The sequence below is a fragment of the Dermacentor albipictus genome, unplaced genomic scaffold (genome assembly GCF_038994185.2).
Source record: "Dermacentor albipictus isolate Rhodes 1998 colony unplaced genomic scaffold, USDA_Dalb.pri_finalv2 scaffold_60, whole genome shotgun sequence".
NCBI lineage: Eukaryota > Metazoa > Arthropoda > Arachnida > Ixodida > Ixodidae > Dermacentor > Dermacentor albipictus.
The window spans coordinates 390,625-402,966 of NW_027225614.1; positions in this window are offsets into that span (position 1 = coordinate 390,625).

Genomic DNA, 12,342 nt, shown 5'->3' on the forward strand with positions numbered 1-12,342 from the left:
CTACTTCGAATTTAAGGAGAGTTACTACCTACAAATACATGGTACAAGCATGCCCAGGTAGCAAAAAAGAGATACGTAACGTTTTCGTAGCGTTTATCCAAGACGATAAAAGCGGGTTAAAGAAGACACGAATGAGAGAACTTTGGCGGGAAGACGTCGGATATCTCTGCTAATGTCCGGCTTAATTACTTTCTTTAGACGATCTAGAACAGGTCTGCAAGACGTATTCGAAAAGCTGGTCTAGAAATAGGATTGGGAAAGACACAAGTAATCCCTTTGGCAAAACTATTCGTAACCAATTTCTTAACGTTTTTAGGACGTTATCAAAAAGCTGGTCTAGAAGCGGTCTTGAAAGGTTTACGATCATCTGAAGCTAATTTTCGCGGGTGACGGGCGCGATCAGACATCGTTGTTCAAAACACGCGTTTAGTTTCGCCTCACGCGACTGGCCTATGCCGCGCAGACGTCGTCAGCCGCACCCGTTGGCACGGCCTAGGCCAATCGCGTGAGGTGAAACTGATCGGACGTTTCGAACAACGATCTCCAATCGCGCCCCAGATGAGTAAAAGCGTCGGTGTTGACTGTAAGAGCCATGGCGCAGTGCCAAGCACTGTTCCCCGCTTGGCCGGCGCATCCTCTACCAAGCCGCACGAAAATGAGCCTGTTAGGAATAATAAATCCTTAATACCGCCTTTAGTAAGCTACGATGCTTACAACCACAATGGGAATGACATCCTGCAAAGAACAAATGGCCACGTCTTGGCAGGTGGCCAGACCAAGCCCTTCATGCCAAGAGTGCATGAAATGAGAACATTGTGACAAAGCAAAAACACTTTATTAAAATGTAATGCTTATGCAAGGTTCGAACAAACTGTGTGAGAAATGCAAATAGAAGTAAAGGTACATCAACAATGACAAAAGTCGCAGAAAGGATTCGTAATGAACTCGAAAGTGAACATTCACTAGCACATAAACAAAATTCCAAGTACACATACAAAAATGAACAGAAAAACCTGGAGTGTACTAAAGTGTCTAATTTATCAGTGTAAAGTGCACGTGCTATTAGATGGACTAGAGTTATGCAGAAGTGACATCGGAGCGAATGGAAGAAGTAGACTGAAAAATGCAAGAGTATGAATCGGATGGTAACTGCCTCCAAGCAATGTTATCAATCAGGTAGAAGCTTGAAAAGAGCACTAAAAGAAATACCACCGCATATCATCATAAAACAATCCTGTGACAGAAATTTTAAAAAATGGGAACAATGCAGAATTGGAAATATAGCCTTTAGGATACATCAAAGAAGGTAATAGCGAGAAAAAATAACCATACAACAAAAAAGCAATAAAGTGAAATTAGTACAGAATACTTAAACGGGGGATTCAGTGTAACAAGTGAACACTACTGTAGTACAGCGAACGATGAGACAGTAATGCTGCATCTTGCCACTCCAGAACGTGAGAAATGAATATGCAAGCCTCATATTAGAAACTTACATAAACATGGAAATAAACTGGAATGCACTGGAAGCTGCATTTGTGTAACAAATGAAGCAATAGTCATAATAAATAGTAAGTGTTCTATCTAAAAAGCCCTTAAGAGGCAAAGTTGTACTTCTCTGGCAAAAACAAAGTTGCAACGAATAATTTGCAAACCAACAAATACATTAATTTGCACACTGACATGTCACACTTTGCGCACATCTCCAGTCTCCTAAAGTAAAAAAAAAGCACTCTGAATGAGAAAAACGTTTAACACATGTAGCCCAGAGCAAATTCTTTGCCAGTTCACTCACACTTTCACATCCAAAAACATTTGCCACAAAGTCCAGGCACAGTTCCACTGATGTTTACCAATTCACTCCCACTTTCACGTCCAAAAATATTTGGCACACAGTCCAGGCAGAGCTTCATAGATAAACAGCTTGAGAGCACCCTACTGATTATTGTGCAGTCCCGCTGCTGGAAATAGAACTGCCGCACATGCTGGTAGTGGTTTCAATGTAGACACGCTGCGCTGGACAGGTATGCTCAGATATCTGCACTGGTGCTCCATTTTGTCGAAGTAGACACATTGATGCACTACGCTGGTAATTGAAATGTTTTGAATGCACAAGTATTGGCTTCACCAGAAAGACTTGCCCACATACCACCACTGGCATATATATGCACTTGCTCTTCACTCAGTGGCATTGAACTTAAAGTGTTCCCTATGTGGGAGGCATGTGTAAAACCCGTGTCACACGACCACTCTCGATCGCGATCACGCCCGATCCGGATCGAAATTATCGATGTGATTGGCTCACTCTCGTAGCTTGCGCAGAGGAGCCAATCACGACCGAGAAATTCGATTTGTAACGGACTGGATAGCGGCTAAAAGAGCCCCGTGTGAAACCGGTATCAAATAATGCACAGACGTACGCTAGGAAAATGTGTTGCACAAGGACAAAGAAATGCGACATGCCCTGTTGCGCGAAGCGCGCGAACAGAACACACACACACACACACACACACACACACACACGCACACACACACACATAATGCCCGAGGAGTGGAAAAAAGCATTAGTAGTTCCGTTTCTAAAAGCCGGTAAATCTCCAACATCCGCAAGCAGCTACAGACCCATTGCCCTCACGAGCTGTTTGGCGAAATCATATGAAAGCATCATCAACATAAGACTTTCATTTATTTTAGAATCAAGAAACCTTATTGACCTCCATCAGTGTGGATATAAAAAGGGTTGTTCAACCACTGACCACCTTGCCCGTCTAGAAAATGAAATTCGATATGCATTTTTACATAAACAACACTGTCTAACAGTTTTCTTCGATTTAGAAAAAGCCTACGATACCACATGGAGATATGGAATTTTAAAAGACCTGGCTGACCTCGGCATCCGGGGTAAAATGCTGAACTGCCTAGCTGATTTTATGAGTAATAGAACATTTCAGGTACGTCTGGGCTCAGTACTATCTCATACATTTAAACAGGAAAATGGTGTTCCACAAGGCTGTGTTCTCAGCACGACACTTTTTATAGTAAAAATGAATACAGTTAATAAGATCATACCGTCGTCTCTTATGCACTCCTTATACGTAGACGATCTCCAAGTGGCTTGCCGTGCCTCAAATGTGCTAACCTGTGAGAGGCAGCTCCAGATAACAATTAATAAAGTTACACAATGGGCTAACAAAAATGGTTTCCGTTTCTCCACACAGAAAACAGTTACTGTTTTGTTTTCTCAGAAACGAGGGCTACACAGCGATCCAGTCCTAAAATTGAACGACACCATACTGCCGGTGAAACAAGACCATAAGTTTTTAGGAGTAACCTTTGACACCAAACTTAACTTCCTAAGTCACATAAAAGCACTGAAGATTAAAGCAAATAAAGCTCTAAATATCCTTAAAATTCTGTCTCATAAGCACTGGGGTTCCGACCGAACGTGCCTTTTACGTGTCTACCGGTCTCTTGTGCGTAGCCTTTTAGACTACGGCTCCGTGGTTTACGGCTCAGCCAGACAGTCCTACATCCAACAACTTGACCCGGTACATAACCTTGGACTGCGACTGGCAAGTGGTGCCTACCGAACTTCACCTATTCCAAGTTTATACGTCGAGTGTAATGAACCCTCCTTAAAGCACCGCAGAGCTTTCCTCACTTTTTCCTACGTACTAAGAATTCAGTCATCACCACAACACATATGCTACAACATCCTCACACAATGCAACTCACGCCTACACTATACAAATAAACCGAACATGATCAAACCGCTTGTCCTGCGATATGAGGAATATGTCCGGGATTATAACATTCCTTGCGAAGTCCTCGAGGTTGCCAGAAAGCCACAGCGTTTGCCCCCATGGTACGATTTTGAACCGTTATGTGACTGGACATTGACACATTTAAAGAAGAAAGACACCCCACGCGAACACATTACACAAGAATTCCGTGAACTTCAGGAGAAATATAAAGATAACGTGCAATATTACACTGATGGCTCCAAAACGAAAGAACACGTGGGTGTGGGGGTCATAACGGAAAATTGGGGAAAAAGTATTCGATTGCCACAACACGCCTCTGTTTTCACGGCCGAAGTTTTCGCCATATGGGTTGTAGTGAAAAAAATTATCGCTGATAAACACACAAATGCACTCATATACACAGATTCTTTAAGCACACTGAAGGCACTACATCTGGAATCTGAGTGTGAACCCCTGATTGGAGACATTTTAAACATGGTGGCTTTTAATGAATACGGGAGGTCAATTCGTTTCTGCTGGGTCCCAAGCCATGTTGGGATACCGGGTAACGAAGCAGCTGATACATATGCATTGATGGCAGCACACGAAGACATTACACACACAACACTCCCATACAAAGATAGCATCCGCGCAATTAGAAAAGCCTTAACGGTAAAATGGCAACGCGAATGGGACCATTGCGCCGACAACAAGCTACATCTCACGAAACCCATAGTTGGGGAGTGGAAGTCATGCTATCATCAGGAGCGGTTCATCGAAGTAGTTTTGTGCCGACTACGCATCGGGCACACACACCTCACGCACAATTACCTACTTAGGAAAGAAGACACACCAACATGCGAGAAATGTCAACAGCCACTAACAGTTATGCACATATTAGTCACATGTACGCAGATTGAAACACACAGACGAGCACTCTTGAAAAAATTATATGAACAACACATACCATTACACCCTGCTCTAATTTTAGGCGATGATCCACTGGTCCCATTTTGTGACGTCCGTAAATTTTTAGACGACACTGGATTTTTACATAAAGTATAGATTATTAACAGAGCCTTTTTCCTTCATTTACTGGATTTTAAAACACCTCGTGTTTGGCGCAGCATAGCCTCAGCCGCTTTTGCGCCAATAAACCCCATTTAACTAACACACACACACACACACACACACACACACACACACACACACACACACACACACACACACACACACACACATATATATATATATATATATATATATATATATATATATATATATATATTTATTTATTTATTTATTTATTTCTATATATATAAACTGCGAGAGCGCTTCGCGAACTCCATGCGCACACATGGCACCCGCACGAACTCGGCAGGCCGCCGTAAAGAGCGAACGGCGCACAGCGTACATTCCGACACATGTCCCAAACTGCAAACAATCGTACTACCTAAAGCATGCAAGTTATTTTATACCAAGGGCATGCTCGACTCACGTATGCAGTATCCACAAGCGAGTTATGCAGCGCACATGCTGTATCCATTCGCCAAATAGTAAAATTCATAACAAGCACAAAGCTACAAGGGACTCAATACATTACTACCATTTTTGGCGTCAAATAAAATCGAATTTGGCCGTTTCATATATTGGACACAATATATGGACACGTGTGGTACCCGGTAATACCACGAAATACCCATCACGTGGGTAAAGGGGGCGAAAACAGAATCGAGAACCTGAAGCGCAAACGATAAAAGCACGGTATGGTGCACGCAAAATTCTGTCAGTGCGCTGTAGCGCGAGGGAAGAAAATAGGGTGAGCACTTGACCTCACCTTTTGGGATACCGCACTAGTACTGAATCATTAAAAAAAAGCTTGTTTGAACCAGTTCCCTTGTCTGCAACACTCTTGCTAAACGGGAGACTAAAATACCACAATGACGGCTCTATTGCGGAGATCGGCAAGGTGCGCACAGACAGAAATTTTGCCGCCTTTCTTCGCATTCCGCAAAATGCTTTCTTGTTAGGATCACGCATAGCGGCCGATCCCGACGCTAGGGACACAGAGGCACTATTTCGTCCCTCTATCTTTCGTCCTTATACTGCCCTTAACGCCTTAATTACAGCGTCAGTGAAAAGGCGCCTCACATAACATGACGATGAACTTGAAGAGCTGATTAGTGCCCTCCCCTCCGCGCCCTCCAATTGAAAACACTACTGATTTCCAAATTAAACTACACAAACAGATTACACAACCCAAACTAATCACAGAACGTCGTTTTCTTGACGGCAAAACCCTGCAACACTTACATGACAAAGGGCAGCGGCAGCACATTCAGAACAGCCGCTATCATACCACAGCGCAATGCAAGTGCGATAACGCTATTATGCCCGGCTCAAACAGATCGCACAACCCAAGCTAATCACAACATGTCGTTTTCTTGACGGCAAAGCACTGCAATACTTACATGACAAAGGGCAGCGGCAGCACACTCAGAACAGTCGCAAACAGACCATAGTGCCATGCGAGTGCGATAACGCAACTATGCCCGGCTTCACGAATAACGTGGCTGCCTTGCTCACATAACAATTGAAAACACTACTGATTTCCAAATTAAAACCACACAAACATATCGCACAACCCAAACTGATCACAGAATATTGTTTTCTTGACAGCAAAACACTGCAACACTTACATAGCAAAGGGCAGCGGCCGCACATTCAGAACAGCCGCAAACAAACCACAGCGCGATGCGAGTGCGGTGACGTGACGACGCCATGACGACGCGACTATGCCCGGCATCACGAATCACGTGGCCACCTTGGTCACATGATTTGACGACGTTATCGCCACCTTGCGCAAGGTTGGATCGCGTTGATGGGTTGTTGAATATTGTAGAAGCCGCTAAAGAGGCTGACGCGCCGTGGCGTGGCGCCTTGAGTCGTTTTCAAAACGTATTCACCCCTCGTTTTTAAGCTGCCTGGCTTCCAACGTTATCAAACCGTATTCACCCCACGTTTTAAAGCTATCTTGTTTGGAACGTCTTTGATGCGTCGATTTTGGTCAAAAATCCGTTTCAGACGTTGAATCCCTTAATACGACGTTTTCAAGACTTTGTGTGCTACCTGGGTGGGTACGCCTTTTGCACCAACCTACGCGAACGTGTTTATGGGGATTCTAGAAACAGATTGGCTATCGCGCTGCACCGACAAGCCCCACACATACCTACGATACATAGACGACATATTCATATTATGAGGACATGGTCAATATAGTCTAGATAAATATGTTGCATTTCTAACCTGATTCATCCAACAAAAAAATTCACATCTGAACCTTCAACTGAGCGCATAAACTTCCTAGGCACAACAATATACATTGAAAATGGGGCACTGAAGACAACGCTGTATAGGAAGCCTTTCGACAAACAACAGTACTTAGAATATACGAGCCACCATCCCAGACATGGCAAACAAGGCATCTTTAAAGGTGAAGCCACACGACTACGTCGCATTTGCGTTCAAAACCAAGACTGCATAGACACACTCGACCTTAAAGAAACCATGTCAAACTGGGAACGCCCAAACAGTGACCTTCAATAGGCCTACATCGCTGCAACCACACTTAATTTTTATTTATTTATTTACCCTCAGGGCCTTTCGGCATTAGAGGACCTCGGCACTTGATCGAGCCGAGGTCCTCAAGACCCACCCGAGAATCACAAGAACAACAACGCCTCTTCTTACTACTAAATTCACAAATGCGCTCCCAAACGTGAACAACCTCAGTAAATTCTACCCAATCCTCACCAGTAATCAGAAACTTAAAGAAGTTTTTCCCTCCCACCCCCTCGATGACCGAGGGAGCGGAGAGCGCACGCTAAAATATAGGGAGATCACGCAGCATTATAGATTGGCTCGTAGACTGGTATGCCCGCATGACCCAAAATAAACAGACAAGCAGTCGCGTGGAGACGACTACAAACTTATACGTATCCGCACGCGGTTATGGCGAACCAGATGTTCCCCGAGGCCAGGAGCGATAGATGTATTCTTTGTGGGGCGAAAGAGACCCTCCACCACATAATATGGGAATGTCCGTACTCTCCCGTACTCTCCGCACAAAATAGGTAGTAGAGACACCTGGGAGACCCGCTGCGCAGCTCCGACTCTGAGCCCCAGATCCGGCTCGTCCAACTGGCTGAAGAGGCTGCTGGGACCCAAGACCTCCCAGCCTGCATCTGAGGCGGCGGCACTCGCCCCCTGACCTGCGTGTCGGGGGGTGGGTAGATCACCTTATCTGTTGGACAATAAAGTTTATTCTATCTATCTATACCGACACGCCGAGAGTAGCTTACAGACGCAACACTAATTTTAAAGATGTTCTTGTGCGCACCAAACTAAAGACAAAGAATCCGCCGTAGTTGCTCAGTGGCTATGGTGTTGGGCTGCTGAGCATGAGGTTGCGCGATCGTATCCCGGCCATAGCGGCCGCATGTCAATGGTGGCGAAATGCGAAAACACCCGTGTACTTAAATTTAGGCGCACGTTAAAAACCCCAGGTTATCGAAATTTCCGGAGTACTCCACTACGGCGTGCCTCATAATCAGAAAGTGGTTTTGGCACTTGAAACCCCACAATTTAAAAAAGAAAGACAAAGAGGAAGTTGGGAACCAGTCCCTGTGGCCGCCCCAGATGCTCTACATGCAAACATATTCAATCTACTACTACAGTAAAAAGTACAGCGTCAAATATGCACACAAGGTAACTTCGGCTTTGACCTGCACATCAAGCAACGTAGTATACTGTCTAGAATGTGCCGCTTGTAGGAAACAATACATAGGTGAGACTGGACAACAAATTAATACGAGACTCAACGGTCAAACGCGCGGACACAAAACACAATTTACCTGAAGCAGTAGCCAGCCACATTAATGAACATGGTCATAAATTTGACAAAGCAAGGCTCTATATACAACAAACAAATTTCCGTTCCCCTGCTGCAACACTATCGGCTTGGACGCAGGGTCTACCCTCCACCACATCCAAAACTAACAAGAAACGAAGGCACCGACTACAGGCGACTCCAGAGCAATACCTTTACCCACGGAAGCTTACTGCATCATTTCCACCTGACGCTATACAGCTACACCTGTCCACACTGCACCGTGCCAGACACTTTGGCGCACCTCCTCCTGCAATGCAAGAACACCCGTGCAAGCATCACAGCGCCACAACTAATAGCAGCAGACGCAGACCCAAACCTCCTGGCTGAAATGTGGGAGGCTGTAATCTCCAAGCCGGACCTGGTCGACCAGCGCGAACTCGTCGCCCGGGCCGGGAGGGCGATCCAAGCCACAGGGTTCCTGGAATGGACCCTCCCACCTCGACTGACAAGTCACTACTTCAAATAAAGGTTTCGAAAGGAAATATACGGAATCATACCTCATACACAAGTTTAATTGCCTACACCCGACGAGAATTAATTTGGCACGTAGCAACTTAGAATCTTTAAAAGCGGTAACATAAATCTGAAATTCTCTTATCATCAGCCAAGAGACAAAACACAGTATGCCACCTGCTAACCTTAATTCTTAACCTCACCTACGCATCCATTTCGAAAAATTTATCCTGCCTACCACTCAATTTATTATACTCTTTCATGTTTTTACGTTTATATCAGCTGTACGACCCCCTTCTCCCATGTACAATTGCCCCCGCCCGCTTCTGCGCACGTCACCCTCCTATTTGTTATTCCGGTTTCGGTTCCCCCCCCCCTCTCTTTTCCCTTTTATATATTTTTTGAAACACACTTACCAACACATTCCGAAGTCAATATGCCTTTTTTGGCGCCTCAACTCAGGGTATAGCCATATCTAGATGCCGCCGTAACGACACCTACGTTGAGCGACTGGGGCAATGCCCCTTGAAAGACCATGCCGGTGCCTTTCCTTCACCCCATACATTGCACCGCGGACTCCTCACTGCCATCTTAACTACTTCAAAATTACTCGACGTATTCATCATCATCATCAGCCTGGTTTCGCCCACTGCAGGGCAAAGGCCTCTCCCATACTTCTCCAACTATCCCGATCATGTACTAATTGTGGCCATGTTGTCCCTGCAAACTTCTTAATCTCATCCGCCTACCTAACTTTCTACCGCCCTCTGCTACGCTTCCCTTCCCTCAGAATCCAGTCCGTAACCCTTAATGACCATCGGTTATCTTCCCTCCTCATTACATGTCCTGCCCATGCCCATTTCTTTTTCTTGATTTCAACTAAGATGTCATTAACTCGCGTTTGTTCCCTCACCCAATCTGCTATTTTCTTATTCCTTAACGTTACACCTATCATTCTTCTTTCCATAGATCGTTGCGTCGTCCTCAATTTGAGTAGAACCCTTTTCGTAAGCCTCCAGGTTTCTGCCCCGTAGGTGAGTACTGGTAAGACACCGCTATTATACACTTTTCGCTTGAGGGATAACGGCAACCTACTGTTCATGATCTGAGAATGCCTGCCAAACGCACCCCAGCCCATTCTTATTCTGATTATTTCCGTCTCATGATCTGGATCCACCGTCACTACCTGCCCTAAGTAGATGTATTCCCTTACCACTACCAGTGCCTCGCTACCTATTGTAAATTGCTGTTCTCTTCCGAGACTGTTAAACATTACTTTAGTTGGCTGCAGATTAATTTTTAGACCCCCTCTTTTGCTTTGCCTCTCCAGGTCAGTGAGCATGCATTGCAATTGGTCCCCTGAGTTACTAAGCAAGGCAATATCATCAGCGAATCGCAAGTTACTAAGGTATTCTCCCTTAACCTTTATCCCCAATTCTTCCCAATCCAGGTCTCTGAATACCTCCTGTAAACACGCTGTGAATAGCATTGGAGAGATCATATCTCCCTGCCTGACGCCTTTCTTTAATGGGCATTTGTCGCTTTCATTATGGAGGACTACGGTGGCTGTGGAGCCGCTATATATATCCTTCAGTATTTTTACATTCGGCTCGTCTACACCCTGGTTCTGTAATGCCTCCATGACTGCTGAGGTTTCGACTGAATCAAGTGCTTTCTCGTAATCAATGAAAGCTATATATAATGGTTGCTTATATTCCGCACATTTCTCTATCACCTGATTGATAGCGTGAATATTGTATATTGTTGAGTAGCCTTTACGGAATCCTGCCTGGTCCTTTGGTTGACGGAAGTCTAGGGTGTTCCTGATTCTATTCGCAATTATTTGAGTAAATACCTTGCAGGCAACGGACAGTAAGCTAATCGGTCTATAATTTTTCAAGTCTTTGGCGTCCCCTTCTTATGGATTAGGATTATGTTAGCGTTCTTCCATGATTCCGGTACGCTCGAAGTCATGAGGCATTGCGTATACAGGGTGGCCAGTTTCTCTAGAATAATCTGCCCACAATCCTTCAACAAATCTGCTGTTACCTGATCCTCCCCAGCTGCCTTCCCCCTCTGCATATCTCCCAAGGCTTTCTTTACTTCTTTCGGCGTTACTTGTGAGATTTCTAATTCCGCTAGACTATTCTCTCTTCCATTATCGTCGTGGGTGCCACTGATACTGTATAAATCACTATAAAACTCCTCAGCCACTTGAACTATCTCATCCATATTAGTAATGGTATTGCCGGCTTTGTCTCTTAACGCATACATTTGATTCTTGCCAATTCCTAGTTTCTTCTTCACTGCTTTTAGGCTTCCTCCGTTCCTGAGAGCATGTTCAATTCTGTCCATATTATACTTCCTTATGTCAGCTGTCTTAGGCTTGTTGATTAACTTCGAAAGTAAGATTAACTTCGAACTACTCGACGTATTGCTGCTATGCTAGTGAATCACTCTTTCAACTCATTTGTTTGTTTGTTTTTTGGGGGGGGGGGGCGTCTGTGTTACTCGCGCACTGACAACCTGACCGGCCCTTCTAATGCCACAAGAACATGCCGCCAACGGCACCCCTGAATGCTTCCTAACCTCTCGCCTCCCAACGCGCTCCCAGGCCCCCGTCCTTAAACCTTTCCTCTTTCTTGTTCTTTCTCTCTCTTTTTTTTCTTGCTGCCGTCCTGTTTTTTTTTCCTTCTGCTTTTCTTTTTTTTCTCTTCTCCCCGCGTTCCTCACTCTCCCGCTCTTGTCCCTTCGTCTTGGGAACGAAGCTCAAAGACGTCGGACGACCACGCTCGTTACCCCTGAAGTCTCTCCCTTTCAAACCAGCCGCCAGCGACAACACCCGCACGTGACGTCACTGCACTAACGCCTTAAAAATAACATGCCAAGGATGACGAGGCCGCCTTTGACGATGATAGATCCTCCTATCGAAACGTTGGCCAGCCTCTCAGAGGCACCTTATGCCTGTTTACAAACTTTATAGCACAGTGTGCTATTCCATCTGTCAGCCCCTTTCTTGATTTTGGACTCGTAAAGAAGAACTTCTCACCAGTTCGCGCCAACCTCTTACTGTTCCCTCGGCACTGCGTCCAGAAGTACTGTACGCCGTGCATGACGATCCGACCGCTGGGCATCTCGGTTTCTTGCGGACGCTATCGAGGATACAGGAAAAGTATTACTTGCCACGCCTGACTG